The 14,787-nt window shown below is 45.8% G+C and overlaps 1 pseudogene; it reads left to right on the top strand.

Annotated features, from left to right (window-relative positions):
- The window catches only part of LOC125945793 (uncharacterized), a 66,213-nt pseudogene that overhangs the window by 17,582 nt on the left and 33,844 nt on the right, over nucleotides 1-14,787 (top strand).

Below are 14,787 nucleotides of genomic sequence, written 5' to 3'. Positions count from 1 at the left end.
CCTTACACCCCATGCTGCTCGTAGTCAAAGAAGCAGATGTGTTATGGTGGAATTTCAATTAGAAGGAGCCAAATGGTGGGGGGGGGGGGGTGCAGAGAAAAAAAAATGAGCTTCGCTAAAATGAACATCAGCTTGAAATACGAGTGGATGTGTCACAGAAAGCTCACAGAAATGGACATTTTTGGCACTGAAACTGAAAGAAATAAAAACCGAAAACACCATTATTACTGCTCGTCGGAAATAATGGCCAATTGAAAGTGTCGAGAATCAGCGCAGCTCCTCGGCCTGAAATCTTGCCGGCAACTTTTCAGCTTTGAAATGAAGCGGCTATTCGAAACTGTGATGATTTTCACGCCGTTCGTTATAACGACACTCGAACTGTGCATTGCGAGGAGTCTCGTTGGAAGCACTGGTTCGTTCACATGTGCAGTGCATTTCTAGCATCACAGCACGCACCCTGATTGCGTTTCAGTTCCCCGCTGGATGGCCAGAGCAACTACATCTACTTCAACCGCATGAACCTGGCTCAAAAGTCGACAGTCCACTCGGAGAGGAGAACGGGAATTGTGGACCCACCGGAATTGGTTCGCTTCTTGGCTGACATCAACGAGGATCTAAAGCAGTGAGTGTGCCAGCACTGGCGTTGTTTTTCATTGCCTGTGCATTTTTAATGTACTATCGTCAGCCCTGTTTACCGTATTTACTCACACAATGGACATACTCATCACCCTACCAACAACATTGATGCAAAGCAGGGGGGGGGGGGGGTGCGTCCAGTAGATGTGGTAAAATTTTAGGCTTTATAAATTCTTTTTCTGTGCTATATACTAAGCCTAAATGATGTCTCTGATCACGAATGGCGCCAGTGTCCATACAGCGACATGTCTGGCCTGTGTACAAGCGACTATAAAAAAAAAGCATCTTTGTACACGACAGCAGTCTTGCAGGCAACAAAACATTGCCAGTCTTTCTTTTTAAGCGAAGCTTTATAGGCTCACAAGTGTCGGCAGTGGTGGTGGTGTCACGCTGAAAAGTGGGTCGATCCTGGTGGTAGTGCAGAAGGGGTCCAAGCTCAATGGCACATACCAGGGACAAAAAGAAAGAGAGCGAGAAATGAAGAAAGAGAGAGAGAACGTGACAGAGAAAGGGAGAGAAAGAAAGAAAATCACCAGGAAGGTCAGATGCACACATGACAAGCTTCGCTTACCCCCATTTTCTCAACAGGGGAAGGGCTGGTGATTTTTTTCGCTTGTATTGCCAGAACGTGTTTTACACTTTTAGGGATGGGCGAATATTCGGTATTGTCGAATATTCGATCGAATAATTCTATATTCGTTATTCGCTTCGATTCGAATACAGGTAATCAATATTTTCGAATTATTCGGCGCCCCCGAATAGGCAGCCAAAAGCCACGGACGACTGGTACACATCTCGGAGGCTATGGTTCACGTCATGGCTGCCCTACATCAACCATAAATCTCGAGGGCTATACGTTTTTGCATTAAAGAGCCGGAAATGTGCGACGCAAAAGAGCAGAAACGACGCTAGCGTACAACCAAAACGAAGCAGCGAAATCCGCATCGCCATAGTCATCAGCGGAAATTGTACGGGAATGACAGCAGCGACGGAACGCTTCGTGCCTATTTGTGCCTTTATTGCATTTTCCTCTGCGCATAACAACGCATTGGCCGCAGGATTTGATAGTCGCCATCCATGATCGCGTCGATAGCTGCTGCGGTTTTTTCCGCAGCGGTTGCGGCAAAAAGTAGTTTCGTTTTGACTCAATATGCACGTCGGCCGCGCGCCTAAAAAGCTGCGTAGTGGCCATCTATGATGGCATAGATAGCGACCGCGGTTTCATCTGCAGTTGTTGCAGCGAACGGTAGTTTCGTTCTGACTCGGTGCGCGCGTCGGCCGCGTGCCTTAAAAACCACCGATTCCTGCCGTGCGCGTCATGCCGCGAAGACCACCGTGGCAATCACGTCTCTCCGCGCCGCAGCGCGATAAGATCTCCCGTGCTCTTGGAACGTGGAATCACCGTGAGCGAAAAGGGTGGGATCGGACAGCGTCCACAAATCCCTCCATGGAACCGCGAGAGACGACGAATAACCCGGCGCGGAGCGCGGCAGTCCGGTTGCCATGGCTTCGTGACGTCACCCTCATCGCTCTTGATTGGTCATTCATCTCGCGGCACGCGGCACTTGCCGCAGAAATGGGTCTCGAATCCATTTCGCGCGGCACGCCGCAAAATCCCTGATTCCTGCCGCTATTGCCGCGCGTTTTTGCCGCTAGCATGGCCGTACCCTAAAGCGTGTCGCAAATGATGGCACGCGCCGCGGCCGTGCTGCGAGAGAGAGAGAGACAATAAACTTTGATTGGCTCAAGCAGCGGCGGTCGAGGCCTCGCGACTTCCTTGCTCTTTTGATTAGTCACGAGATGATCAGAATTGCAGCTTCCGCACTGCTTTTGTGCTAAATAGCAAAAGGATTTGATCATTCATTACACTACAATAAAATCGTGCTGACGTAGTAAGCATTTGCTTATTGTTTTCTGGATACCCTGATAATTCGGCATTCGGTTAATTCGGACATTTCTTTTTTCTGTCCCGTGAAATTTGAATTAACTAAGTTTTACTGTAATATGTGATATATACTATTCGAACTATTCGATTCGAAATTATTCGACCAAATAACTATTCGCTTCGAATTCGCTTCGAACCTCAAATTCACTATTCGCACATCCCTACACACTTTACCTATTGGCACAGGGAGCCAAGTTTGTTCGGATTGTTGAATACAGTAGGAACCTCATTCATAGGTTATGAAAAAAAGAAATACGAGAAAAACCATACCATCCGAAGTGACTAAAAAATTCGACAGATTCAATTGTAGTTGACATCTACGTAATGCGAAGCGTTGTGCAAATCGTTGTGGCAAAAGGCACAAGAGGCCGACATGCATTGAGCCGGTTGGGCTGTTTCGTCTTCATTGAAAATGTCCCTCATTTGGGATTTGGCGAGAATGTGAGACCACTCTTCTTTCAGCCACTCATCCATTGCTTCAATGTTAGCAGACTTGCCTTCTCACAACATGGCCTTTCCTGCAATGTCATAGCAGTTCTTGAAGCTCTGTGGACGCCACGCACTGTCACTGAAATCTTTTACATCAAGAATGAATGCAGTCTCTTGCTTTTTGCTGTACCATAGCGCTGACATCAGAACGTTGGCAGCCCTTACATCAACAAATCACTTGTGCAGACATTTTTCTGCATCTTCGAAATATAGTGGGCCGAACACCGTTTGTTGGAATGCTTGCCTTGGCCCTTCTCCACACTCTCTATGTGCGACATTAGAAGCATGCTCGATGTGCTTTGGGTAACCTTCAAGGCTTCAGCAATGGCACTCTTTTTTCCTCTCTCAATATGCTGAATAATTTCAACCTTCGGTGCATATGTCAATGCAGTCTGTATTTTTCATATTTTCTGCCATTATCACAACACTCAACACCAAACACTTGCACATAGGCAGCCAGCAGAACGACTGAAAGATAATAATGGACAGTAATGGCCACGCCATCTGCTATTCACACCACTACATTCTAGTGATGCTTTAGGCGCATCGGATGTAAAAACGTTGGCAATAGCCAGCCACAAGAGCTCGCCATGTCACCGCAAACTGCCATGGAGCTGCGAAGATGCCTAATGCATGCTCTCGTAGCACTCGTACTCAGGCGCTGGGAAATTCAGTACAGTAAAACGTCATTAATGTGATCCCCTTATGCATGATTTTCCAGGACCAATGACCACTATTGGTAACACAAAGAATGACCCAATACAGTTACTTTTTGACCGGTTCATATGTTCCACAATCTTTTGGCATCAACATTTCGTACATCGTTAAGCTGTGATCGCATGATACGTTTTTTGGCCGGTAGATCCCATCTAAACAAGAAAAGACATGAGGTGTGCAGAACGAGAACAGTAGCCACCTACCACAGCAGCTTCCCCGCAATACTCACCTGCCCATCTCACGTGAAAACGCCGGCACGCACTTGGTTTCTTATTTCGGTACCAGCAAAATTCCTCGTGGGTTGGCAGACACTGCATTCGCAGCTATCTACACCAACCGTATTGCATCTTCTCCTATATGCTTTACAGCACGTGGGGCGTAGTGCCGTTGGAGGCGTACTGCACGCATTTAATAGGCGATAACCCAAATGCGTCACCACCAGCTCGAGGCGGTGCTAATTGAGCATAATGTTTTGCCCTAGTGGCATCATAGGCATTGTATTCCAGTGTCACCAACCAACTGAATTTCGTTTCGGTTTCCTCCCGCCATCTTAAAACACTGCACAATAGGAAAACGACAATGTGCATCTCGGGTCACTCGGACCCCACTAGCTCAACGTGCGTCGGTGTCTTGTGCCGCAATGATTCATGCCGAGCGAGCAGGCCACTCAGGCCCTGCCAGCTGGGCGTGTGTCAAAGTCTCGTGCTGCAACGATTCGCGAAACGCTTCGCATGACGTACAGTGCAGTCCACTTAAAACGATATGACATCTAACAATATATCAGTTGTATCGATGAGTCGACTTAAGAGTATCAACTTATGCATTAGGGCTATGAGAAAAAAGAGCATATATAACGATATGTTATTCACTGCATATCAGATATAACGATCAAAATTTTACTTCGGAGCGGCGTTTTTCATGCAGAATAATCGTGAAATTTGTGCTCCTAAGTTGCCCTTAAACGAGACGGGGCGAAAATTTTCCTACACGAGTGCGTAGCTGCCACCATTACCACGCAGCGCATCCTGCCTGCGTGCCGATTTCGAACGAAAGCCATGGAAGGCTTCGCAAGTTGGCGCAGTGTGCACAAGATGGCGCCAGCTGCTTCGCATCCGCAGCAGTCGTGCGAGTGCCCAGAGAAGAGGAGGGGGGAAGAAAGCGATAAGCGAGCGGCGCCTGCACGGCCTACTTTTTTTTTTTTTTATTGCGATAAAGATTTGCCGTTAAGGCATAATTCTTGATGTGTATATGTGTATTATATGTGTGCTGTGAGGCCTGTGTTGTGTATGAATTGAAGCAGTGTTTTGTGGAATCTGTTATCATGTATCCCGCGGTCATAGCTGGTTGTCACACTGTAGCGGAGGCCGGCTTGCAGTAGGAGACGCGAGCGTTCCGATTGTAAACCAGTACATGTCCATATTAGATGGTATGCATCTGCTTCCATCACAGGGACGGAGCAGTATGGACACGTAGCACCCAGTGGTAAGTGCGACCAGTTCCACCTTGAGATCACAGCCGGTGTAAGGGCCACCCCGGCCCGAAGCCTCCTAAGCACAACTTCCTCCGCCCTAGTAAGGTGAAGGGGGAGGGAGCAGACACACGGGGGGATAAGAGCGCGTGTGTCCTGCCGGAGAAAATTTTTACGGGCTCGGAGTGAGTTAAGGGGTTGAGGTGGGAGGGGAATAGACGGAAGGTCTGGATTAGGAGGGCAATGTGCCTGCTTGTCAGCAGCAATGTTGTGAGGGTTCGCTGCATGGCCTTGAATCCAGTGTACCTTGACGCAGGTAGCTGTTTTTCTATTCATCGTGTGTATTGTCTCGCAGATTTCGATCGCCTTGTCAACCTTCTTCAGTTCCTGAATAGCCGCTAAAGAATCAGTGAAGATATCTAGTTGTTTGATGGTAGGCAGCTTAGATGTCGCATCTTGCACAGCGTCGTGGATGGCTTGAAGTTCCATTACTAGAGCGCTGGCTTCCGTAGATAAATAGCGCTGGTGGCCGCTGATGAAATTATGCGTTGTACTGAGGAATGATGTCCTCCCGCCGTCTGGTAGAATAGCAGCATCCGTATAGACTTTGCAGGTGTCAGCGCATGATGCATCGATGATATTGTGGTCGTCAATAATACCTGTTGTATCGCTGCGTCGTAACTTCGTTGGCTTATTAGTTGTGATGCTGGTGAATTCCCAGGGAGGCATTGGATAGGGCTGATTGTCAATACGAGAGCCGCGTTGAAAATGAGCATGTAACGCAGCGACAGCCGGAACAAGTTGCTTTTTTATTTCACGTGCTTTTTCACGTTGCGAAATTAGCTCTGCAATTGTGTTGAGCTGGGCATGTTCCTGTAACCTTGGTATCGGAGTGATGCGTGGTAGTGCTGTGATTGTGCGCATAGCATCGCGATTAATTGTTTCTAACTGTGCCAACTGTGCCAAAGTTAGCCGTTGAAATTGTGCCTGATATAAAATTCGTGGCTGCAAGACTGCACGTACCAGCCGTCGAGCTACGTCAGTACGAGCTCCAGCTGCTTTTGCTGCAATGCGACGAATAAGGTGAAGTGTTTTTGTCGAAGTCTGTCTGATTTTACGGAGCCAGTGTGCACCACCGCCGGAATGGTGAATATCGAGACCCAGTATGCGGACCTCCGAAGCCTCAGGGATTGTCAGTGCGCCGAGTTTAAATATAAAGGGGCGCTGCGTGATTCTTGTGCGTCCTTTCTTGTTGGCCACCACAACATAGCTTGATTTTTGGGCGGAAATGTCCAACCCTGCTTTCCGAGCGTAGTTGTGCAGAACATCAAGGGCTTCTTGAAGCTGTTGAGTTTGTCGAGATACATCTTCATGTGCGGACCACAAAGTGACGTCATCCGCATAGATTAAAAACTTCACGTCTGGAATCTGGTGTAGTTTCCAGGCTAGAGGTATTAGAGCAACGTTGAAGAGAAGAGGAGCTAAAACCGAACCTTGTGGGACTCCTCTGTTCGATGTGAAGTATCCTTCTTGCCTCCCATCTACTCTAATCGCAAATGTGCGATTCTGAAGAAATGAGTAGATAAATCTTAGGACCCGCGGTGGAAGTCCCAGGTCGATGAGGTTGGCAATAATGATTTCATGGTCTATATTGTCATAAGCTTTCGTTATGTCAGTTGCTACTACCGTGCGCACAGCGTGGCTGTGCGGTGAAATCTGTAAAACATCGTCTGATAAGATAGAAAGACCGTCTTCAGTTCCCAAGTAAGAACGGAAGCCAATTTGAGCAGGATGATATTTATCATGGCGTTCAAGCCACCAGGAAACACGTGTGGCCAGCATCTTTTCAGCGAGCTTGCAGACAGTTGAGGTTAGCGAAATTGGGCGTAAAGACTGCAGGTTATTTGGAGACTTTCCTGGTTTCGGGATCGGGACAACAATTGAATGCTTCCAGTCAGGTGGAACGTTTCCAGTCTCCCAGACTTTATTAATAGCCTGAAGAAGTGCGTCGAGAGCTGCTCCTTCCATGTTCTTGAAAACCTCATAAGGAATACCATCGGGTCCAGGTGTTGTGCGTTTCTTCGAAGATTCAATCGCCGCTATTAGTTCGGCCATGCTGAAAGGGCTGGATATTTCGGATTCATCAGACTCATCAATTTCAGGGCAGTTTACAGGTGACGCGTGATCGTACTTCGGGAAAAACGCTCTAGCAGCGTGTTCTGCAAATTCATGTGGCGAACTTTGCATCGCTAACCTAACGCTCGCTGCAGGGTCAGGTTGCTTATGACCGCGTTCCATTGACCGGAACGTACGCCAAAGTGCTCTGTTTCCAATGCCCGATCCAAGATTCTCGCACCACTCATACCATCGTCGTCGAGAAAGTTGCTTTTCGTGCCGACGCGCCTTCGCCGCTATATGGTTAGCACGTGCACGGCTACCTGGTACATCGGGATTCCTCGACGCATACACTTCTGCCTGACGTCGCTTTGCCCAAAGTTGCAAAAGAGCGAGGTCCGGATGAGGTTGTTCTTCGTCAACTGTGGTTACAGTGGTGTTACTTCGGAGCAGTTCTTGCAAAGCGGGAAGAATTTCTGAGGGCTCTGAGGGTACTTTATCAATCGATGATTCCCGAAACTTATCCCAATGCGTGACTGTTACAAGCCGTCGAATTTTCTTTATGCACGTTCTACGCAAACCAATCATTATTGGCATATGATCACTGCCCCAGGTATCTGGTTCCACCCGCCACTGCGGCATTCCAGGGCCCAACCACCACGTGAGGTCTGGAGCGTGTGTTCTAGATACTGCGGGTACAGCACAGGTAGCCACAGCGTGAAGATTCAACAGAGTAAAAGTGGCATCGCTCATGACGTTTTTAACTTGACATCCTCTTCGGGAGTTGTACTTGTACCCCCATTCTGTATGTGGAGCATTAAAGTCTCCACCCACGAGAATAGGAATTCCCGGGTACGTAGACCGTAGATGGGCTATCCATCCCAAGTTCAAGCGTGTGCGCTGTGGTCTGGCGTAGAATGACACTAGAATGACAGGAGTCTTCACTGGTCGTGCCAGGACCCCGACAACTTCTTGATTAACACTACACCATGGCTCCAGATCAATCACTGTGTGAGCAATATGCGATGATACATACACTGCAGCTTTTCCGGGAGCTGAAGCCATTGTAGTAGCACGTCTATCTTTAATAGATGGGTTATGATACCCATTAGGCCTGCACGGCCTACGCTCCCGTTACAACCTCTCTCAGCGAGCGCAGCAATCTGCCGCGGAAGCAGCGGGAGGTGCGCCAACAAAGCGCAAAGCTCTGTCACTCGAGACAAGCTGTAAATTTTGCAAGACTCGAAGAAATACGAGCTCGCGCAGTCGATGATATCGACGATTATGACAACCCGGAGCGCCGCGATCATGAAGGCTAGAAGCAGTGGTCATGCTGATCAATGGAAAGAAGGCGGGCTTCGTGTGCCAGGACGAAACACGCATGGGTGAAACCAACACGGTGGAAGCTGCTCACATTAGCAAACTTTGGGAGCACGTAGCTACTGACGATGAAACAGGTTGTGCTTCGATAGAGGAGTTTCTGAGTGCAGATAGTGCCGAATCGTTCTGCCAAGAGATTTCCGCCGACGCAATCGTTGTCGCCACAGATGTCGGCGTCGTGCGACGGAGGCAACGACAGCAGCGGCAGTGGAGACGAGATTGACAGTGGCCCATCTTTGACACCGACTCTGATGTTCAACCATTGGTTCAACCATCGTGCAATATCGTCGATCGAGTCGTGCATTGATTTCATGCACGCTAAATTATAGCCGCCAGCGTTCGAGCAGCAGCTGGTCGCGATGCACACGGCGGTTGTGAATCCGAAACTTCTGCGAAAGCAAGTGCAGATTTCTATTTCAACATGCCTAACGATTGAGACGCTATTTAGAGGTATAAGTAAACGTTTTATTTTTCACAGCCTACTTTCTACAAAGTCGATTTTTTATCGCAAGTGGCAAATTTGGTTTCAGGACTCCAAAGATATATTTGTTTTTTTTTGTTTTTTTTAACGGCAGTCCCTATATAGCGATGATCGGTTATAACGATCAGATTTTTCGTTCTTCTTGATATCGTTATAAGTGGACTGCACTGGATGTCAACTACAATTGCTTGTGTCAAAATTTTTAGTTACTTTGGATCGTATGTTTTCGTGGTTAGTACACTTTTTTTTAACGCATGAACCAAGTTCTATTGTATATATCTATTACGCAGTAGAACTAGGGGTGTGCGTTAAAACGGATAGGCGGGCTAGTTGGTTTGGCATCATAATGAAACTTTTGCGCACACAACACGAAACCACAACGAAGAAGTACACAAGGACTAGCGCAGACTAACAACTGACCTTTATTCACTAAGAAAACACATATATATGGTCGCGACACGCACCTCACAATCACTGCACATGAGCACAAGGGCATTTTGTAATCTATTACATAAAAAATAAAACCTTTAACAAAAACATTGCGCTATCACATCTTATTCATCAGGTCAATTTCCTTGTCATTCAATGCTATTGAAGGATGACTGACACATGTGCTTTGTAGTCTAGATATATGCCAAGCTTCCACAATCTCTCTTGTTGTCTGATTAGGATGAACATACAAAATATCAGTTTGATTACACACAGGACTACACATATTCATTGAACCCGTGCACAATGTAATGCCAAATGTGTCAGCTGCTTTCCTTTCAAATTCGCCAAGTGCTCTTTTAACCTAACGTTCACGCATCGCCCAGTCTGCCCTACGTAACACTTGCCACATTTAAACGGGATCTTATACACTACATTTCTTTTGCACTCAACAACCTGGTGATCAGAACGCTTGGAACATTCATTACTGACACTAATAGGCCTGTCTTTATACAATTTGTTTACAGCCGGACACACGCCCCCTACTTTGTTTTTTGCCGAGAAAACTATCTTGACACCATATTTAGCGGCCACCTTCTTAATTTTATGTGAAAACCATGCATATAGGGGATTACCGATATTTTCTTAGCTTCCTGGCTTTTTTGCACCTCTTTCTCAACGAATTTCATTTCCTTCAATAGCCTTTCGCTTACAGTCAGAAGAATCGAGGTAGGGTAACCAGCCTTTTCCAGCCGAAACTTTTGCTCTAGGAAAGGTTCATTTAACTTGTACGTGCAGGTTTTTGTTAGAGCTGAATGAAAACATCCCATTGCGATCCCGTTTTTTATTATCCTTGAATGGGCGGAAGCATACTGTAACAAGGGCTTCTCTGTTCTCGGGGAGTACTTCCAACACACATGGTTTATTTCGAATATGAGCTTCACGTCTAGGAACTGTAAGCAGTTATCAGTGGGTTCTTCAAAAGTGAAATTTAGGCCTTTGCCTCTTTTTCTGAACGTATCCAACACATTTGAGGTGAATACACCCCATTCCGTGTTTGAGCCCAAAATCAAATAATCATCCACATATCTGAATATTTTCAAAACTTTGCTATCCAATTCGGACATCACAATTCTATCTATGCTGCTCAAAAAAATTGTGCTAAGCACCGGGGCTACTTTGGATCCTATGCATACTCCATTTTTTTTTTGACGGAACAATGTATCTTTGAACTGTACAACCGTGCTCTTCAGGTACATGCTAAGTGTTTCAAGAAACGATTCTAACGACATACCACTACTGTTACGGAACGAAACTTCATCATTGTCCCTTTCAATGCACTCTTTTACCGACTGTAGTAGGGCATCTTGCGGTAAAGAATAATACAAGTCTTGAATGTCAATACTGAATCCATTGTAACTGCCTTCTTTAAGACCAGACACATAACTAACCACCTCCTCAGAATTCTTGACTACAAATGGGTCGTTAGTTGACAAGGACGCAAGTATTTTTTGGAGAAACCCCGATACATGATACTGCCACGAATTGTGCTCCGACACTATTGCTCTGAACGGAACATTTTGCTTATGCGTCTTTGCCGCGAAGAACACTTCCAGTGTTTGGCCCTTTTCTTTTTTCAGGAGTGAAGCCAGCTTGTCTAATTCATATTTTTTCAACAATTCTACTGCGCTTTTCTTGAGTTCCTGCGGCTTCGCTGCGTAACACTACTTCACTGCGTAACACTACTGTATTGAGGTGAAGCTGATTTTTGGAAACCGGCATTATGCAATGCGTCATGCTTTCCGAGTTTGCAAGACATTGGCAAGGATTACAGAGGCAGAGTCGGCGCCATTGCTAACAGCGGCGAATTGTTTCAGTGAAAAACATAGCTTCGAACAGAAGGAAGCTTGGTAGCGAACGTCGAAGTAGCTAGGCCTAGCGTTGCCGTGGTGGTGGCTACGGCTGCTAGTGGATATGCGTGTGTGAGCGTTGGTTCGAGGAGGCCAGATAATCAAAATGGCGGCAGTGGTGACTGCGATTAATGTCATTTCGGACTTACAGTCATGGCACACAGTCCAGAAAATCAGACGGCGAAGGTTCTTGCATCCGAAATTTCAGATATTTTTATACATTGACTCTATGGGGTACGTGGTGTTCCCTACGACAGCATTCCCACGGAAGTGTCTGAATTATCGGGCATGTCCGAAATGGGGCGTCCAAAAAATTGGTCGTTGACTGTATTCGATTGGTTATTAGAAAATTTTGAATATTTGCACACCCCTAATTAGAACGGGTTTGCTATAAAAAGCTTAAAATTCCTGTAATTGTTAGGAAATTTTTGTAGGATTTCGACAATTCTTTATATCCGCAGTGTGTGCAAGATTCAACTGTGCTTAGACTGCGGCCAGTTCATAGCCTAGGGAGGACAGCTTTCAGTGCAGTGAAATATTTCATTTAGTACGGACCTGTGCTCAAAATACTATCAACTAAGATGAAAGCCAGCAAAAAAATATGCCTACACAAGAAACATGGAGTACACAGGACGAGTGCTGGGCTAACAACCTAAATTAATGTGGAGATAAACGCGTGCAGTCTCACCAAGCACATGGAAGGCAACACCACAATCACGTGTTACACACTTTGTCACTCAAACTTGCAATCACATTCATGGTTCTAGACATGAATACTCCTTTTCATTTAAGGGAATGGACAGTATACTGATGCATAAGTCATAGTGCGTTTGAACCTGGAAGGTTTCAGGCATTTTTCTGACGATTCGTGTTTTGTCTCGGCCAAGAAATTTTAGAGCTGATGATTGGAACACACAGCCACAGCAACTGCAATGGTGGGGTAAATAACCATCCTCTCCTGAGGCTACATTGTTTTTCTTTTTCCCTGATCCTCTGGTTTATACACTGCCCCATTTGACCAATGTGCCAAATTGGTTTTACGTCATCGATAAAGTCAGGAAGTGTGCACCAGCATTTATTATTTGTGCTCCTTCTTGTGTATACATTTCTGTCGGTAGTTTTCATCTTGTTGCATCACTCAAGACACTAGGGATGATTTTATGCACAGTGACTTGTGTTCATAGTTGTTTTCTTTCTTTTCTCTCATATGTGTTAGTGATTGCACAAACAAAGGTGTTAGTTTAATTTTAACGCGATAGCGTTAAATGTCCTTTGTCGCAGAAATGTCCTGTGTCTGCGTCTGTGGCCAAGTAAATCATCCCGAACCACCCCGACCACGCAGGCCCGCCACGTGGCGCAGAGGCGTTGGTGAACTAATTGAATTTCTCAAAGTAAAATGCGTCAGAAAAACCGTAAAGTACGACTTAACCACAACCTAAAGGCATGATAGCGTCGAATTGTAATATGAATGTATGAGATAACATAATTCTGTTATGAGGAAACTCAAACACAAGCCCCTTTTCCAGCATTTCTACCACTCGTACAGCGGCATGCCGCGGTTTGCTCCTTGCAAAAAGTACCATCCAGATGGCGCTCGCCTGCTCAGCAGCTGCATGCGGAGGCACAGTTGGATAAAATAGAAAGCTGCAGTTGCCGGGAAGCCTGACAGTCAGGGATCTTTGAATGCTATCGCGTTCCACTCTTAAAGGCGAAGCTTAAGCGTCGTCCAAATTTTTTATTATATATTTTTGCTTTTAAGTTTTGTCAGCTTTTAGCACATTTATATTTTGCATATTACCAAAACGAAGTAGCTAGAAGCGTACTGATTCCAACCTCTATAGCTGGACTCAGTTTAACCTTACTCCTAGCATTCTATCTTTGCTTGCGGAACTTGAAGCACGTTACCAGTAAATCCCACCAATGCAGGATCGAGGACGCTGGCGAGATGACGGCCAAAACGACCACAGAGTGGTGGGTGGTTGGCAAGGTGTCGGACAAGCGGGAGTTTTACGTCGTGCTCAACCAGAAGAGCACCAACATCATCCAAATACATGGTGCACCATATTTTCTTCTTTCTTTGTTCCTCATTTTACGACACCTGCATTTCACAGATTACTTTTTCATAAAGGGCGGTATATGAACTGTGCATATCAAGACTTTAAAGCACCCATCACAAGATTTGTGTGTTGCAAGCTAACAAGTGATCTCCTAAAATGGGTGGAATCGGTACAGGTACAGTCGAACCTGAATATAACGAACACAGGTGTAATGAAGTATCAGATATAACGAAGTAAATAAAAATGTCTTGCTGCTATTACAGTGTAACAGACATATGTTTATAACGATTATCGGATGTAGCGAAGCTATTTTTGTGTCAGATGTGACTTCATTATATCAAGGTTTTAGTGTATAAGGCCGCAGCAATGAAATTTTTTTTGAGAGCAGAGGAACAGTTTAGATAAGTAGAGTGAACCTCTGTTGATATGTTCCTCACCGTTGCATTTCCCGGGCTGCTACGTAGCGTTTTGCGGCCCTGACCTAAATCCCATTGACTCCCATGTATTGTGCTACTGTCTATACGTCGCCATTCGGTATTGTTCCCACATCTCGCATTTTGTTTGAATACAGTCATCACATAAATTTGGCGGTGCAGAGGGAAATTTACTCTCTCGTGCTGCTATGAAGACAATAAATGCATTAGTTGCAACGAGTGATACATTGCAACAAGTGACCAAGGTTGCACGATCATATTGGGGGATAACCTGCACAGAGCAGAACTTGTTGTTGGACAAGTTGGTGTTTGCTTGACGACATAATGTAGCCCGGCGGCGCCGTCACAAAATAAAACACACAAACACACGACGTGTGTCTGTGTGTTTTCTTTTGTTACTGTGCCTGTGCGCCACATTACGTCGTTAAGTGCACTGAGCAGTAGGCGAAGCACCCGAGGAAGTGTGCACCGGTTGAAACCTACCTGATACCGAGCACATGGCTACATTTATTTGTACCAAAAAACACACTGCAAATGTCATGGAACATATTCAAACGCATCTTTAAGGTCACTGGGATTGTAATAGATACAGTGGAGGTGGGCAAGTGGCTCCAATCATTACAAGTTTGAGGAACGAAAGAATGAAACGGTTGGTTAGTGTGACAATGAGGAACAAACACTTCATGAAGATGGTCGATACGAGATGCTATGAATGAAGGATGGGAA

Source organism: Dermacentor silvarum, chromosome 5 (genome assembly GCF_013339745.2).
Source record: "Dermacentor silvarum isolate Dsil-2018 chromosome 5, BIME_Dsil_1.4, whole genome shotgun sequence".
Classification (NCBI taxonomy): Eukaryota; Metazoa; Arthropoda; class Arachnida; order Ixodida; family Ixodidae; genus Dermacentor; species Dermacentor silvarum.
This window is presented reverse-complemented; position numbering and strand designations above follow the sequence as displayed.